We start from the raw sequence: 17,920 nt of genomic DNA on the forward strand, positions 1-17,920 counted from the left end.
AGCAAGTGAACTAGGGAGCAAGTCAAGGAAGATCCAGAGGACAGCAGTAGGAATAAGAAGGGAAAGGCCCTATCTGAGGCATAATTATTTTAAAAACAGACAGGTTTTGAGTCTGGCATGGTGGTGCACTCCTGTAATCCTAGGTTCTGGGAAGGCTGAGGCAGGAAGAGGAACACAAGTTTAAGGCCTGCCTTGGTTATTTAGCAAGAATCTGATGCAAAATAAAATTCTGAAAGGGCTGGGACTGGGGGCTAGGGATGTAGCTCTGTGGTGGAATGCTTGCCTTCATGCATGAAGCCCTGAGTTCTATTCCCCGTCTACTCAAAAAAAAAGGGGGACACTGGAGAACTGCTCAGTGGTAAAATGTCCCTGGTTTCAATCACCAGTAGCAGAGATGGGGTAAACAGGGATCAGGAAGGTCTTGATAACTGATAAAGTGGAAGGGGGGTAAAGAGGGAGGAAGGGGAATGCAAAGATGACTACAGGTTTATAGTACAGGTGACAGGGAGGTTGAACTAAGTGAGCTGGAGAATGGGCAAGGGGAAAGGGACAGGGAAATGATGAATTAACTCCATGTATATTCAAGTGGTTCCAGTATCATTTATGGAAAAGGGAATTTGAAGCTCATTGGAGAGGTTTAGTGTGAGGATGGTCTTTCTAACCAAGCAATAATTATACTTATTTTAAAGGGAAAACAACTTTCATTTCAAACATCCAAATTTGCTTCCAAAAGCAGAGACTAAAACACAGCTACTTAATTGAGAGTTTATATATCTGCTTTATGTGATTTTTTTTCCCCAGATAGCAAAAAGAATGTGATTTTTTAAAATATTTAATTAGTTCTTATTCTAGACTTCACTTATGGTAGGTTTTAGCTAACTTCCCAGAGAAAATAATAATCTCTTCTCCCAAAGAGTTATCATGTTTGGTTGTGAAATAACTAGTGGTATAAGACTATACCCTTTCATTTTGTAAAAGTATATGGGAGAAGCTAAATAAATTCAAAGGCAATATTATATATTCAAAACAAATTTGAGGAAATACTTTTAAAATGACATGTAATTAGTTAGTAGAAGTAACTATCACAGCATGTGATTGAAGCAAATTGCTTTATGAGCTCTCCTTTCTCCTTAATCAAACCTATATATAAAAATAAGGTATGGAAGAAGGGACAATATTGTACCATCACTTAAAACTACAAGTATGAGGAAATGTAACTTAACTTCAACAATAATATATTGAGCATTTACTTTTTGCCAGACACTGTGCTAGGCAATTGTATAAGCTTTACCAGGTTTCCTTTTTTACTCTTTAAAGTATACTAATAAGAAAACAACAACAGAAAACCAAAAAGCAAGGCTTAGTTGAACACTCCCTAAGGTCACTTTACTATCAGGGGAGGTGGAGACATCTTTCTAAAGAAGGAAAAAAATATTCTTTTTTTCTTTCCCAAATCAAATCATCTGTGGCAACTTGCCCTGACTTGTTACAGATGAGCTTCCTGAAGGCATTGTATGAAAAAAGAAGAAAAGAAAACAAAACAAAACTGGTGCACCAATTGCTATGCCCCAGAACCTCTGCAGATCAGATACTGGAAAATATGTAAAATGCAATAAATAAACAAACAAACAAACAAACAAATGGGTTAACCCCATGTTAGTGATCTGTGATATTTTCTTTCTAGGGGTAAAATTATTTAGGATTACGAGAAGAATATTTTGGACAATAACTAGCTGCAACAGGAGAAAACAAGTGATAACAATAGGTAAGAACCCAGGCATACATTTTGGGTTGTGGACTGGGCCTGGGTTTCACACTCAGCAGCTCTTCCCAGAGCTAGCTCACAGCTCATGGCCTGCACTTCTGCTGAACTAATTTCATTCAAGTCATCCACACCTTAGAGGAGAGATGGAAGCCACTGCCTTTTAAAGAGAGATCCATTTAAATGACTAAAAAATAAATAAATAAAATTTTTTAAAAAATAATAAAAAAAATCCCCCCCCCCAAAATAAAATAAAATAAAAAATAAATAAAGAGATGAATGGAAGGTGAGATTTAGAATGGGCAGGGAATGAAGGGCAGGGAAGTGATGGATTAATCCCCTGTATATCCAAGTGGTTCCAGTGTCATTTTTGGAAGAGGACATTTGAAGCTCCGGGGAGAGGTTTAAAGGCGGGTAGTCTCTACTAAGCAATAATTATACTAATTTTAAAGGGAAAACAGCGAGCGCTGTTTCTTTGACGGCGTTAGCCAGCCCTGGTGGCTCTGAACTAAATACGAACGTAATAAACTACAGGGAAGGCTGTCCTCCTCAAAAACAAAGAGCTGAGTCAGCGTACCGAGGGTGAAGCCCCAACCACTTTGTACTTCTGGAGGCCGTGTGACTTCGCAGGCCATTTTGTGGACGCGAAAACTCGAGTGTTCCCCTGAGATGCGGGAAACACCCGCTTCCCGGTCCTTCACTCAGGTCAGCACCCGAAATCCCCGCTCTGCGACCCCGCCATAAACATGTGGACCTCTCGTTGTTTCAGAATGCCTCCTTTTTGTACCAGTCGCCCCAAAATCATTAAAAAAAAACAAACAAAAACAAAAAAGCGGTACCACTCAGGTGTGAACCCCCAGCGCAGAAAGTGAAAGTGAACGCAAGGCCCAGCCGCAGCGGCGCTTGAGCAGGGGTGGGGGCGAGTCACGAGGACGCCGCGGGCCGGTCACGTGATGTAGGATAGCCAATCCCAGCGGCTCTGCACCACGCGCCCATCCGGGCCTGGGAAGCTCTGCTCACTCAATTAAAGCTAGTACCGGCTAAACCTGGTGTGCAGACCGAGGGTTTTGCACCTCGCTGCATTTCAGGTCTCCCAGTCCTGTATACCTAACAGAGTCGGACATCCCTAAGCCCGGGATTTCCTAAGCACTGTGCACAGTCACTTTCATCAGATGCTACCTACTTAGGCGGGAAAGAATCTTTCTTTTTAGATGTAGGTCTCCGGGTGGTGGGTGCCTCTGTTCTCTTTGGTTGGTTTGTTAGGGAAGAAGCTGGAGCTTTAGGCCTTCTCTCTCCAAAGAGGAAGTGCAAGTGCTGGTGGGGAGAGGTTGGGTCTAAAACCTTTGATTTCCCAAGACTCTACCCGATGAGTCCCGTTGACGCCACTTTTCCCAATCTGAAAGCAGAGGTGCCCTTGAGTGGAGCTGAGCTCCTGCAAAACAGGGCAGATAAATAGATGCAGCATATTCTGCCCTTCATTTACAATATTTGAAAATAACGCTGGATCTTTTTTCCTACTGGAGTCTCTATTACTTAATTCAGTATCCTAACTTAAAAGGACTAAAGCCCTAAATTTTGGGAAGGTTTTGCCCTTTGAAAGACTTCCATGAGGCTTAATTGTGGCATCTGAGTTTTTACCCCAAATATCCACTACGAAACAAAAGCTAGCTTTCCTAAACCAAATAATAGAGGAACTGGTTTGAGCCACCTCCGGGTAGGCAACCCCCACCCCCAAAACGCTCCTCACACTCCAACCTGCCCCTAGGTATGTTTGTGTAATCAGAGACTGATTGTAGCTGCATTGACGGCCCTCCCCAAGAAAGCTTAGTGAGCATTGATTGAAATTGCTTTTTTTTTTTTCTAAGTTTATCGAGGCGCGCAGTGAAGGTGCCACTTGGAAGATTGCTGGCTTCCCTGCTCAACGTCTTCAAGAGAGGGCTGAGCTGCGCAGGTGTGCCGCTTGTGACTACAATGAGAAATGAGGCGTTAGTAGTTCTTTAAAATGTTACTTTTGTTTTAGGAAATTGATTTTCAAAGAATCAAAATGGGGGGGGGGCGGTTATTTGGGCTAGGACTTCAGTAAGGAGAATAACGCCCAGAGTTAGAGGCAGTGAAAGTGTGATGATTTGGGTTCTGTTATTGCTTAATCTTTAAATACTGGCGAAGTTAGATATCCCTCGTCTGGCTTTACTTTTTCGGTATTTTAAAACAGAATAGAGGAACGTTAGGATCGATCACTACGGATTGTTCGAATAGAATTTCGTGTCACCAACCGGTAAGGGTAAATAAAACGCAGAGTCGTTTACGCCTTACTTTGGAATGAAACTTTTATCTTTTCCGAATTTGTGAAATAAGACGGGGAACAAGAAGGGCAGTAACATTTATTCCCCATCCGTCACACAAAAGCTGTGCCCAAAGTTTTAAAAGGCGCTGGGATGTGGCAAGGAAGGCAAAGAGTCAGAGCGGCTCTGGGGATGGGGCTCCCGGCTGTCGCGTTGGGGACGCAGTCACCGGAGACGCCGTGGGAGGCGAGGGGTTGAGGTAAGACGTCGCTGAAGGGTAATTCGGCTCAGAACAAGCCCCTCCAACCCAGGGTCGTTGTTAAAAAAAAGCAAATTCAACAGTGATTTTTACTGAGCCCCGCGAGTATGGAACTAGCGGCTTTTGATTGGACTACGTTATCCTAAATTGCGTAATTAAAAAAAAAAATAGCAACCCTGCAGCGATGCCTAGCGCTCCAAGGCGAGCAAGGAGGTGTGATTGAAGGGAAATACCTTCTCCGTTACGCGCCCTTTTCTCTGAGCTCGAACCTCTTTCTTTAAAGTTGGCCATCAAAACATGGGGGGTGGGGGTGGGGTGAGAATTGCCCAAATGTTAGGTTCATTTGGACAAGATTGGAGGAATTAGGGGTCCCACACATCAGGGCAAGAGGACCCTCGAGACAAACTTAGAGTGCCTCATTTCGTCTAAAGTTCCGCGGGGCACCGGGAGAAGTGGATTGTGCAAAGAAAAATTTCCAGAGAAGCCTTGCCCAAGTTCTCCTGCCTGTGACTTCTTAAGTGTCGCTGTCTTGGAGTAGATTCCGCGGCATGAATGGCTGGGTTTACAAACTGTAAAATAATTTGTCAGCGCGCGGGCTAGGCTGTGTGGCGAAGGCGCGATGCGCTGCAGCCCCAGGCGTCGGGGCCCCGACCGCTGTCAGCCTGGATCGGATGACTTCTGGTGTGTCACAGGAGCCTTCTCAGACTCCGAATCTATGGACTTGCTGAAGCCTGGGGTGCGCGGCGGGGGGAGGTAGCCTAAAGGGAGAAGGGCTCCTTGTGGAGCTGATTAGAGCGTTCATTTTTCTAGCCGCGCACACCGCCCTAGTAGCCGCCTCGCTTCCTTTTTCCCGGTTTGAAAAGCTGGAAAGATGAGTCAAACGCAGATGCTTCGGAATGAGCTTTGGGCCCAGACTCATCCTTGGCAACCCCCCACCCCACCCCACCCCCAAACACCTTATTTTAGGTCCTGGGTTCCTGGCAAGTGTGTAGGTGAGGCTTGGGCGGAAGAATCTGGGCAGATGCCAGAATGGGCATATGCCAAGGTGGGCACCTACCCGGAGTTGTCACATTCATTTAGGAGTCAATGAACCGCTGATTGCCTCTCTATTTCACAAACCAGGCTGGGCACGGGAACTGTGCTGCCTTGGCAATCCAGGAGACCTTTTCTATAAGGGGCATTTTATTTTGATTTTTATTCCTTTCCTTTTTTAATGAGGCATCTAGAAAAATACTTTTAAAGTTTTAAGTATTTTCGTGTATATAGAAACGGATGCTAATTTTTTTTTAAAAAAAAAACGGGAGGGGGACAAAAAGAAAAGATGTGAATTAGAGATGTTGTTCTTAGCGGTCATTGCTAAAGTAAAACAGTGCAGGACAGAAAAAGATTTTCAGAAAACAATTGGTTAAATAAAGTCTTTAGCTGTAAAGACGCAGTAAGTGAGAAAAATAATAAAACGTATAGTAGATACATGACACAGATGAATGAGAAGCTCTGCCCCCACTAAAAGCTCTTTCTCCCAGGGAGAATATTTGTGGGGGGAAATTATTTGGTTATTTTCACAGTATTACATCTCCCTTTGAATTAAGCTTTTTTCATCAGTCAATTAGACTTGGTTCTTTCATTAGGAGGAACAATGAAGTTTCTAACAGATGTTGTCAGCCACAAACTTGGATCCAAAATAATAAGTGTAATTAATTTTCAGGGACATCTTTAGTTTATAAGGCCTGAAATTAAAATATGATGCTTTTAAATATTGTGGTACAAAAGCGCAGGGAAACATTTGTTTCAGAGTTTTGTATTGGCACCATTTCCTTGTTCTGTGTTAGAAAAGTTTTCAGGAGGATATAGCCTTTCTCTCTCATTTCAATACCTCTTTCTTCTTCAAACATGATTTCTTTCTGATTTTGGGAAATTCTGTTAAAAATGTTTTCTGATAAACTCAGCAAGACAGGATATAAAATATAAATATAATAATCTTAAAATGGCCCTGATTGGATAACATAACTCTTTTTCTTATAACTGAAGTGTTATAAAGAATACACTTAAATCAGCTGTGCATCTGAATATCATTTTTAAAGCATGCATAATTTAATCTGAATTAATGTTACCAAACCTCTCGGACCCTGAACTATAAGCACAAAGATCAAATTCTCTGTAACAATTGTGAGATAAATGTAATAATCACTGTTTTTTCTTGGTGCAATAAAAGGCAATTAACGATTGGGCTTTTGTAAATTAAATATCAATATAAAACATTAAGACAAAATACTGAGTGAGATCTCTTATACGTCTAGTTCTTAATCCTTATGGTATCATGCTTTTAAAACTCTATGCTGTATGTTAAAGATTCATCAATGTAAATTGTCTGTTTTCTACTCATTGGGAAGAGTTAACATGTTTTCTATAGCATTGAAGTCCTCCCCTGCCCAAACTCCTAATGGTTTGTATGCCATGTTTTTAAATCTATTTGGTTTTGAATAAACTTTAGTCTTTGTGCAACAATTACGTATCATCCTTTTTTCTTTTAAGTAAATGCCTAGAGAATATTACAAAGTGAGATCTGTATCTTCTTGGGAGTCCACCTCTGTTGAGTCTTAAGACTTATAAATATTTTTCATTTTCTTAGTGATAACATAGCTCTAAGCGGGTACATACAGCTCATGTTATGCCCTTTGACAGAGGGGACTAGAATCCTGTTTCTGTACATATTAAATGTTTCTGCCAGATAGACTGTGTCTTGGCTTGGAGTCATATCACCATGATTTTGACTTGTCACATTTAAGCAAATAAGAAAACATATGCTGGCCTTAAAATTGCTACTTTTTTTTTTTTCAGGGCTTCAGGATTCTTATCTGCCCTGCATTCATAGGCTGCTGGAATTCTGAGCAATAAAAAAATCTCCTCAATAGGCCATATAATTTAAATGACAAATGTGCCTTGAGCATATACCATAAAGGGTAGAGTCAAAAGTAGAAGGAATTCAGCAGTCACAGTGCCAATAAATGTGAGAAATAAACTGGAATGGGTTTAATTACTTTTTCTGAAAATTATTTAAATAGCAGTATTTTTCATTTTGTACTGTCTTTCTAGCCGTCTAAATTATTTTTAAGTTTCTTCATGTATCATGGAAAGCATGAAAGTAGAATTATACTTTCTAGGCCAAGATTATAATTTTTTAAAATAATTTCTTTATTCTCTTGTTCTAACATCAGAATATTTGTTTAATAGAACAATCTTAGTTCTTTGTTAAAAAAAATATTTATTTGTTCTGTAATGACATGTCTCTATTACACTTGTCTCCTTAGCTGGTTGGAGGTGATGTTACTAAGGTTCCCCAGGTTCTGCATTTCTAAGCCCTTTTTGAAAGGAAGTAGGTTGCAGAGGTTGCCCTCAGAAAGCTGGTATTCTCTGTAGTTATAAAAGGGATTTTGAAATATTTCTTTACCTATTGGAAATTATGAAGTCATTGGAAGCATTATAAATTAGTAGAAATTACTGGGGGAAAAGAGAGGTCTTTGAGCTTTGTCGTAGGTGTTTGGATGACAGTCTCCAAAGCATGTATTGAAAAACAAGACCTATTCCTTCCATTTCAGTAATACTTTGTTGTTCCCCATCTTATTGTGTTGGATTTCTTGCCCTTCAAAAGTATACCTTAATTTGCGCTGGGGATGTAACTCAGTGGGAGAGTGGTTGCCTGGTATACAGGAGACCTGGGTCTAATCCCTAGTACAAAGAAGGAATAAATTTGTTAATTTGAAGGCTATTTTTCTCTAAAGATTTTAAGCCACATTTGCTCCTAACTTTAAAAGAGTTCTATACACAGAGTTACTTGTGTGAGCAGTGGAAGGCTCTGTACATGAAGCAGAATGCCTTTCAGCAGTTGCCTGAGTAAAATATGTGTGGGGTTTTTCCTAATGAAATTTTAAATGTGGTTCTATGAATTCTAATACAGTCTGTGGATAATATATGAACAAAAGCATATGTGTTAAATATTACCATTGCAGAAGAAAAATATTTTGTTTCTTTTGATTTGAATACTTTAAACTTGAGTAAAGATGCAAATCATTGTTGAAAGAAAAGATCACTGCATTAGTATTTATTAACATCTGACAACTGAGAGTCAATGTTTTGTATATAATTCACTTAATAAAAATGGCATTGTATGCTCAAGCATAATTAAAAAGTCAACTGATTGGTAGAGAGTTTAGAAATACCCTTAGGAAACCATATTTTGTTGATTTCTATTTTACATTAATATATGTAATAACAAAGTGGCAGGAGCCTGAATACATGAATTTTAAGTATCTTTATTACAAATTCAGTTTGCTTCTGGTTGTGGCTTTCTAACAAGTTTATTCTTACAGATCAACACTACTGTCTCTCACAGCATTTCACACTTAAAATACCTGTCTATGGTATTCTGGGTCTACCAAATTAGAAGTTTGTGGCTAAATAGTAACCCAACTCTATTAAATTTTGATTAAATGTAAGGGGGGGGGGGCATACTTAAAACGTTTTAGTATATTTTGTATTTGAAAATAAACATTTTTTTGCCTCTAACATATATTAGTTAGTAGGAAGTCTAGACTGTAAATAAACTCTTAAGTCAAATGCAGATACACTTGGTTTCCTTCTGTACATTTGACAGTTAATTTTACCTTATTAAGGTCTTTATCTTTCTCAGAATTGTCAGTATCAAATACTTTCTTCCTATTTCAGACCTGGGGAAGCCAGTCTACCTGGTTTAAAGTAAAATGTCATTAACCCACTCACCCCCCCCCCCCCGCCCCTTTATTAAACTGTGCTGGGTGTCAAACTCAGGGCCTTGTGCACTCTGCCACAAAGCTACAATCCCAGCCCTAATTCCCAAGCTTTCTAAGCTTTTCAATCTTTTTTCTTATATCTATTCTTTGTCATCTTTTAAGGGCCTTGTTCATGCTAGGCAAAAGCTCTACCACTGAGCTATACCCCTAGTTCTTTTTTAAAAATTTTAATTTTGAAATATAATCTCACTAAATTGCTCAGGCTGCTATCAGACTTATAATTCTCCTGCCTCAGCCTCCTGAGTAGCTGGGATTTTAGGCATATGCCACAGTTCCACTGAGCCAGGGTTAACTTATGTCATTTTAAAATCAGGATAAAATATGATCTTCCTTTATTAATATATTTCATCTATGCCAAAAAGCACAGGAAAATTATACCCAATATGTAGTTCCAATACATTTTCTGGATTGTACCCATCTTTACGACACATCAAAATCAACTTTGCCTCAAATTTTTATTTTATTCAAATGTTAAAGCCTCCTGTACACTCTTTTCATCTCTTTTGCCTTCCTCTCTTACCAAAGTTATTTCCACGCATGGTTTTTAAACTTGTTGTGTATGCGTATATATTCATAGTATTGTTGAGCTTATTAAAAAATCAGACAAATAACACAGACTATAAATATGTGTAAACAGTCTGTTTTCGTGGCATATATCCATACTGATATGTGTTGCTTTGATTCATTCCATTATCAATCGTGTAGAATTCCATTCATGGACATATCATCATTCATTTATCTGTTTTGTAATTTTTCCTATGTTAAATGAGGCTCCTGTGAACTTCTTGAGTCTCCTTGCATACACAGAAATGTGCACATGGGTACCACCCAGAAAATGAATTGTGGGGTCATAGAGTACCCATATTTGCAACTTGGATAAATATCGCCAAATTGCTTTTCAAAGCGACCACACCAATTTATAGTGCTTCTAGCAGTATGCAAATTCCTGTTATAAGTATATTGTCATCAACATTGATAAGGTCAGACTTTCAAATATTTCCTCACCTCAGATGGGTATAAAAGGGTATAAATTATTGTTTTTAAATATATAGTTGTAGATGGACACAATACCTTTATCTTATTTATTTTTATGTGGTGCTGAGGATGGAACTCAGTGCTTCATTGTGTTAGGCAAGTGCTCTAACACTGAGCTACAACCCCAGCTCTAAGTTGTTGTTTTAGTTTACAGTTTTCTAACTGCTAGTGAAGTTGAGCATCTTTCTCAGCTGGACATCTGGGGTTTTCTCTGCCATGAATTGTTTATTCTTGTATTTTGTTTGCTTTGTATATTGGGAGATTTGTTTTCATTGCTGGTTTATTATTGTGTCTATTCTGGATTCTAATTCCTTATTGACACCTTTGCTGTAAAAATATTTTCCTGATCTGTGGTTTAGCTTTGCATTGTTTATGATGTCTTTAAAAATGCAGAACTTTGGGCTGGGGTTGTAGCTCAGTGGTAGAGTGCTTGCCTAGCAAGTGTGAGGCACTGGGTTTGATCCTCAGCACCAAATACAAAATAATAATAATAATAATAATAATAATAATAATAATAATAATAAATAAAGGTCCATTGACACCTAAAAATATGTATAACTTTACTTTTAACATAGCAAAATACATTTGTGTATTATTTTAGAATTTGTTTTTGTCTCTTATTTAAAAAGTCCTTGTCATCTTAAAGTTATAGAGATACTGACCCATATTTTCTTCTAAAAATTTCAAAATAATTTGCTTTGTCTTTAATTTGCCTGTATGTATTTTTGTGTTTGTTAGGAAATAGAAAGCTATTTTTTCTTCCAAATGGATATATAATTATCCAAATACCATTTGTTAAATAGTCCATCTTTTTCTTATTCTTTTCAGATTCTACATACTTTATATGTCAGCCTCATATATACTCATTTCTGACTCTTTTCTTTGGTTTATTTGTATGTCCTGTTCCATTACAGTGGAGTAAATTGTCTGTGTCTTGACACCTGGTAGAAAGAGTTCCCCAACTGTGTTCCTTAAATTGTCTTGGGTTTTGTTGTTGTTATCATCATCATCATCATCATCATCATCATCTACAGTACTAGAGATGAAACCTAGGGGCATATGCCAGGCAAGCACTCTCCCCCTGAGTTCCACCCCCAGCTCATATTGATTGTTATTCTTGGTTTTTTGCTCTTCCATAGGGATTGTAGGGTGAGTACATATACTTTTTACAAAGTGGGGGGGAAATTATAAAATTACTTTCTTGGAAGTTGATATCCACAAATAACTTTACACAGAACTTCAAGCTGGAAATATTCACTCAATATTTTCTCTACTTAATTTTTTGGATATTTACTGAAACATATTGCATTGATACTAAATTAACTTTAAATCTGCTGTTGCATTCAGGACCATTTGCACTTGAATTTTTGGTGCATGAACAAAACTGAAAAATTAATTTAGTTTCAAAAGAATAGTTCTAGTTTGACTAAACTGAAGTGTTGGGTTGCAAAAAATGAGGGGTTTTTGTTGTTGTTGTTTTCTTAAGTAGCATTTGAATTGAGATGCAAGGTAAAACCAGGTAATCGCTTTCTATGCTCCTTTTGTCATTAAGCAGGGATAGAACAATGGGTGTTATTTGAGAACTGCCCTTCTAACCTTTGCTGCTCTTAAAATGCCTTCAGGTCATCACAAAGCTTTAGTGGTGTTTTAATATTTTAATTTAATGTTTAACTTCTGAGAGAATTGCTTAGAAAGTTTACCCTTACTGATGCTACAGGGGAAAAGGTTGGATAATGGTGACCATTGGTGATGATTAAGAACTTCATAACATGGTTATTTTGGGCAAGTAAGTAAAAATGGGATTTTCATCGTTTTATTTAGTTCGAAATTAATTTTTAATTCTTTCATCCTTAAGGCATGTTGTATTGGTAATTAATTTTAATGTTAAAAGGTGGAAAGATGTCCAGGGCTTTGGTGTTTGTTTTTTTTTAATGTATACTGCTTTACATAAATTCAGAAAATACTCTGCATTATCTTCATCGAATGTGAATTTACATCATAACTATTTTATAACTATTTCGAGATTTTGTTTTTACTGCTTTTGTCCACTGATACTTAAGGCATTTAGTTCATCCCACACTGTAATTCATCAAGCACTGGTCTTGCTTGTTTGTGTGTATACCTAGAGAGTATGGTCCTGATTTTCATTCTGATTTTTCCCAGTTTCTTATCCCTTCCTGTTGGTAAACTTAGCTTGGCCATGTTTTTCAGCTGTATGTGCCATGGGAAAAGTTAACATTGTAAACCATTTTCCTTAGTAACATTCAACAGGATTATATATTTTATTACAATGGTATTAGTTGATGGTTATCTTTTTGTTGTTCTTTCTCTTTTTATGTTAATTTGATATATTCCAAGGTAGTAAAGCTCTCTGCCTATTCAGAGAAATCCTATACAGATATATGTAGGAATATATAGTTGGGACTTAGGAGCTGCTCATTTATCCATATATACAAGTATATATTTTTAACAATATTATATTTTTCATATGTATGTAAACATTTTTCATATGTATATAAACATTTATATACATATGAAAAAGAAGGTGACCATATCGTGACACTTTTGAGAGTAAAAGGGGGCATTGGAAACAATCAATGCTAAAGTAATGAACACATATCAGATCTTCCCTAACAAATCATCAGGCACTTACTTCTGTGTGTAAAGCTTCCTACAGGCAAGAAGGGTTTTGGGGTTTTTATATATATAAAATTTAGTTGATTTTTTCAGGAAGGGAAAGAGTTGATTAGAAGATTAGAAAGAAGGAGAGGCTTCTGTGTAGGAACTGCACCTATTAATATAACACAAACACCCAGAGACTGCAGGTTTATTGGGTGCTAAGTGTGCCCTGCTGTAGTCTGCTAGTTTCATCTCATTCTCATACCCTATTTTGGTCCAGCTTTTGCAGGAATTGTAGCTCTGCTTTGCTTCCTTGTTATCCGCAGACATTTTTAAAAATTATCATTAGCTTCTTTGTTTCTTTTCTTTGAAGCTGGTAACATGATTCTGGCCCTCATCTTTGTTACCATTTTTCTTATTTTATGGTTAAGTCGATTGGATTTCTCCTTGCAAAACTGATTCCCTGTTTCTTTTGAGTGCTTGGGAAGAAGGCCTGCTAATAGCCTGTCTGTTTATTCCTGCCTAATGGTTCAAGTCATAGGTTTCCTAGGTGGTTTATTTGTATTATAAAGAACCTGAAAGCAGCAGACTTTCACCTCAAGCCTGCAGCTTGGTAATTTCTGGACCTGAGTGCACGTGGTTCCCAAGGCAGAACAGCTGTGTATCTAGCACTGTTGATGTAATCGGTTTACCTGTTTCTCCAAAGAGAGAGTGAGAGGTGAGTCAGTGGAGAGGTGACAGATGGAGGAAGGGGTTGCCTTTCCTTGTGTAGAATGTATCGACTGTTTAGCAAAGACTCATTTTGTTTTTGTCGGTGAAGCTCTCCACCCCTTCTGAAATCTATCCCTGAGAGGACAAAATATGGGAGTGTGTGTTTGCTGATAATCAGATCAAAGGTTCCCAGGGTTGCTAAACTCCTTGAAAAGGGAAAGGGGCTCCAGTGGCTCTCTGCAGCCTGACCTCTCCACTGCCTCATTGTGACCAGGTTTGGGTAGGCAACCAGATAGAAGGCTTCCATTGGCTGATCCTCCCAACTTCTGAGATGGAGTGTGTCTCTGTGTATGGAGATGGTCAATTTGAGCTATTGGAGATAGAAAAAAAGGTAGTGACATATAGTCTAACATAGATATTGAAACTGATTGTTAATCTTTCACCGGAGCCCCTTGGTTTAGAACCCTTTTATTTGGGGCAATACTGAATGTAGCTGTTGACTCATATTGTTTAAAAGACTGATATTTGTGGCACCAAAGATAAGCATATCCTGAGTAACTTCGTGAGGCTTTGCAAATATTTACAGGCTGAAAGAATATAGTTGGAAAAAAGAACCAAGTGATTTTGTAGCGGCTTATTTTCTGGTATTCCTACAGTTAACAGAAGATAACTTATCTGAAAAAAAAAAAGGGAAGGTTTTGCTTGTGGGGGGTAGAGTAGATTATTATTCTTAAATCTTATTCTTTTCCTTTAAGGGTTATTATTATCATTGTTTTCTTGTTTTTAAGGTTCTTGGAAAGATAAAATCTAGGTGAATTTTTTTGAAGTTTACATTCACCTTCATTTTATACATTTTGATATTGTAATTGAAAGTATTGGGACTGGGGTTGTGGCTCAGCGGTAGAGCGCTCGCCTAGCACATGTGAGGCCCTGGGTTCAATTCTCAGCACCACATTAAAAAAAAGTAAATAAATGAAAGGTAAAAAAAAAAAAAGTATTGTCTGCCTGAAACTACCTTTTCTTAGAATATCCTAAAGCTCATCAAAAAAAAAAAAAAAAAAAACTGTTTAAAAGTATTTATTTGTGAAAGGGGGAAAAACTCCCCCAAATAAACATTTTGGTGGAAACAACGAACTCTTTGCCAGATTTCCTCTTCTGCTACAGGGTTTTAATAATGTAATAAATTTGCAGTGGGCCTGATACCTTTAATTCTCTAGTGCTTTTTACAGTGAAGGGCTGGCTGGAATCTTCTTAAGGCTGAGAGAATGACACATTCAAGAAGTCTTTGACAGTGTTTAAACACCTCTTATCAAAACTTAATTTCCATGAATGATTGATTTTGGCACTTGATGGAAGGCAGGAGAATGTTCAATTACCCCATTTTCATGTGCTAATGAAGCCGAAAGTGACTTAAGGGGATTTCTTTTACACTGTGGCTGCCTGTTTGGATATGCACACAACTTCTTAGGTTTCTCTCCCAGGGTTTGTCTCTACTAAATAGTTGTCTTATTGAGTAACTGTGGCTAATCTGTCTGCTTGGCCACAGGCCTTGGCCTTCCTCTGTAGAGTGGATTGTAATTAGTGAAGCTGTCAAACCAGGTGTTAAATTTCAGGAGAACCAATTTTGTACAAATCTTCCAATAACTTGCAAAATCAATGAAGTTCAAATTTCCTGTTTGTTCACAGGGACTCCTTGGGTGTTAGGTTTTTTTGAGTAAAATCAATTTGGAAAACATTTTAAACTGGAGGAAAAAAAAAAAAAAACAACAACACGACTTTCAATTCCAGAACTTTGGGGTTGAAAGCATGACTGTTAGATTCAATTTTTCACACACTTCGCCTGAATTTTCATTAAATCATTCAGTCCACACTTGGCTGGAAATAGAAGTAGAAAGCTGGAGAATTTCCTGTCCCATTTCTTGATGGTGGGGGGAGGTTGAATGAGGGAGGAAAGTTGTTCCACAGGAAAACAACTAAGATTCTCCTCACTAAAATAGATGCTCTTTGTGAATTTCAATCATGATGGATTATGCTACATGTTCTAATATAGTGTTAGTATTAGAAATTAGGGGACTTTAGATTTACATAATTGTACAGTTTTGTGCATTCCAGAAGGGCTGTATCTCTGGCATCTGAAGACTTCTGAGGCTGAACTTCTAAGTCATAGACTGGTTTCTTGGCCCCAGATGAGCCACTTTTCAGCCTCTAAAGTTGATCCACCACACTGCTCACTACTTCTTCATGCCTTCCACTTCCTTCACGTGAAGGTGTCTTGACTCCTACCAGCATGGAAAGTGGAAAGTGCTGTATTCCCTGGAGAGCAGATCCTTGTTTGGATTGAGGCAAATGTGCTGTGTGTAAACACTTAACAACAGGCTGTTGTAACAGACTCGGCCAAGGCTGATGCATGTTCTCCATTCTCCCCCATGTGGATAGTAGGGATGACCCCTCTAGACAACACAGGTGATCCTTGACCTTTTTTTCCTTTTCTTTTCTTCTGGTACTAAGGGCAAAAACCCAGGAGCGTTTCAGCAGTAAGCTACTTCTTCAGCCCTTATTATTTTTTTGAGACAGGATCTTACTAAGTTGCTGAGGCTAGCCTGAACTTGGCGATCCTCTTGCCTTAGCCTCCTGAGTCTCTGGGTATCTTCTATGTGACTACTGCATAGGGTATGATTAGAGATGTTTGGCATACTGTGGACTTTGGTGGGAAGGGGGGAAACATGTCAGTTTCCTAAAAAGACCCCTGCTTAGTGGTCTTGCAACTAAGAGAACTGAACAAATTTGCCTTGAGGCATGAACCTGAACCCTGGTTATATTGAGGCTGGAGATTCTCTTAAAACATCTTTTAACTTCAGATACCATTGGTAATCTCCATTTGTACCTGAAAGATGCCTTCCTTTTTCCTCCATCCTCCTTCCCTACTGATAAATAAATAAGTTAAAGAAAAAAGGGAAGAGAATACGAACATTTCCACACATCACCAAAGTATCCTCGGTGTTTGGTGTACCCATTGGAGAAATGACTCCCTTCTTTCCAGTTTTTGGAGGTGAAAGCTGTACTGTGATCCTGCCTCTCCCAGCTCTCCAGCAGAAGCTGTTGGCCACTTGCTATTGGGCACTTGCTGCAGTGGGAAGGGTACTAAACTGGAAGGAGGAATTCTCCTCATGGTGTCTCTACTTTGACAGCAGAGCAAAGTCCTTGGTGTAACACAGTCCATTTAAAACATCTAAGGTTTCCCCTGAAGCTCATGCTGAGTGACAGCTTATGCCACTTGCAAGTAATTTGGAAGGTGTGCTACCAGATGATGACACACTACACTCAAGTTAATGCTTATTATTTGCCATGTCCCCAGTGTATTTCACTGAGGCTTAGTCATAATGAGCTCTGACCAGACTTCTTCCTTCTGACTGATTTCTTTCTCTCTCTTTTTCTTAGTTTGCTTCCTTAATATTCTGCATGGATTTTAGGAGTTGGTGAATCAAAACTTATTTGAGACACAGGCAACTGTCATTTTTGTTACAATGCTAATTGAGTAGACCTTTCATATCAAATTATCTACGATTGTATTTTCCAAATGATATGCAACTAAACATGGGGGAAAGATTGCCAATGAAAAGGTCATAATCTTTTAAAAATTATTATTATTATTATTTTGGTGGTGGTACTGGGAACATTGAACCCAGCTCTAGAACTGAGCTACATCCCCAGACCTTTTTATTTTTAATTTTGAGACAGGGTCTCACTTAGTTATTGACACTGGCCTTGAACTTTCAATCCTCTTGAGTCATCAGCATTAGAGGCGTACACCATCATACCAGGTCTTTTAATCTTTTTAATCTTTTAAAACTTACAAAAAAGTAGGTAATATGTTTCCCACATCTGAACTTTACTCTCCCTCTACTCTTTAAGGCTTTTCTTCGATGTCACTCCTCATTGGAAAGTTGACATTCTATGTCTCTCGCTGCAAATCTACCTACATGTGTCCACATGCCTGCTCACCTGTTCTGTTTACACTGCAATGGCCAGTCTTTATGTTTCCTAAACTCTCCTGATGACTGTTCCAGCTCCAGGCCATCCAGGGTCAATCTTTCCTCCAGAATGGTGCCTTCCTCACCTTTAGAGGGGCACCCATGAGGATATGGGCAAAGCCCGTCTCTTCCCCACCACACCCCTGTATTCACTCAGCATTTGTTCAGTGAAAAATGCACCCTATTGATGAAATCTCTTACTCTTCAGGACCTTCTTCTCATGGCTTTGCATTATGCACAAATTGACCTTCCCTTCAAGCACCTTAATCCCATGTTCTTTTCAAAGCCTTTTAGAAAATGAGCCCAATGTTCCTCATGACTTTACACTTGTGGAAATCCTCTCCATGTGCAGAGTTGGTGGGACCCCCTCTTTTAGTCCTCACTGTTAACTGTGT

General features: G+C 38.6%; 1 protein-coding gene across 1 annotated transcript in view; it reads left to right on the plus strand.

The window, feature by feature from the left end:
* Positions 1 to 3,939: 3,939 nt before the first annotated feature.
* PRDM1 (PR/SET domain 1) overlaps positions 3,940 to 17,920 on the plus strand; it is a gene marked incomplete at its 5' end in the record, with an annotated part of 95,297 nt that continues 81,316 nt past the window's right edge. Inside the window, one exon of the mRNA XM_081295620.1 lies at positions 3,940 to 4,037. The remainder of the gene's footprint in view (positions 4,038 to 17,920) is intronic.

This window comes from Spermophilus citellus (genome assembly GCF_964194105.1).
Source record: "Spermophilus citellus genome assembly, chromosome: 5".
Classification (NCBI taxonomy): domain Eukaryota; kingdom Metazoa; phylum Chordata; class Mammalia; order Rodentia; family Sciuridae; genus Spermophilus; species Spermophilus citellus.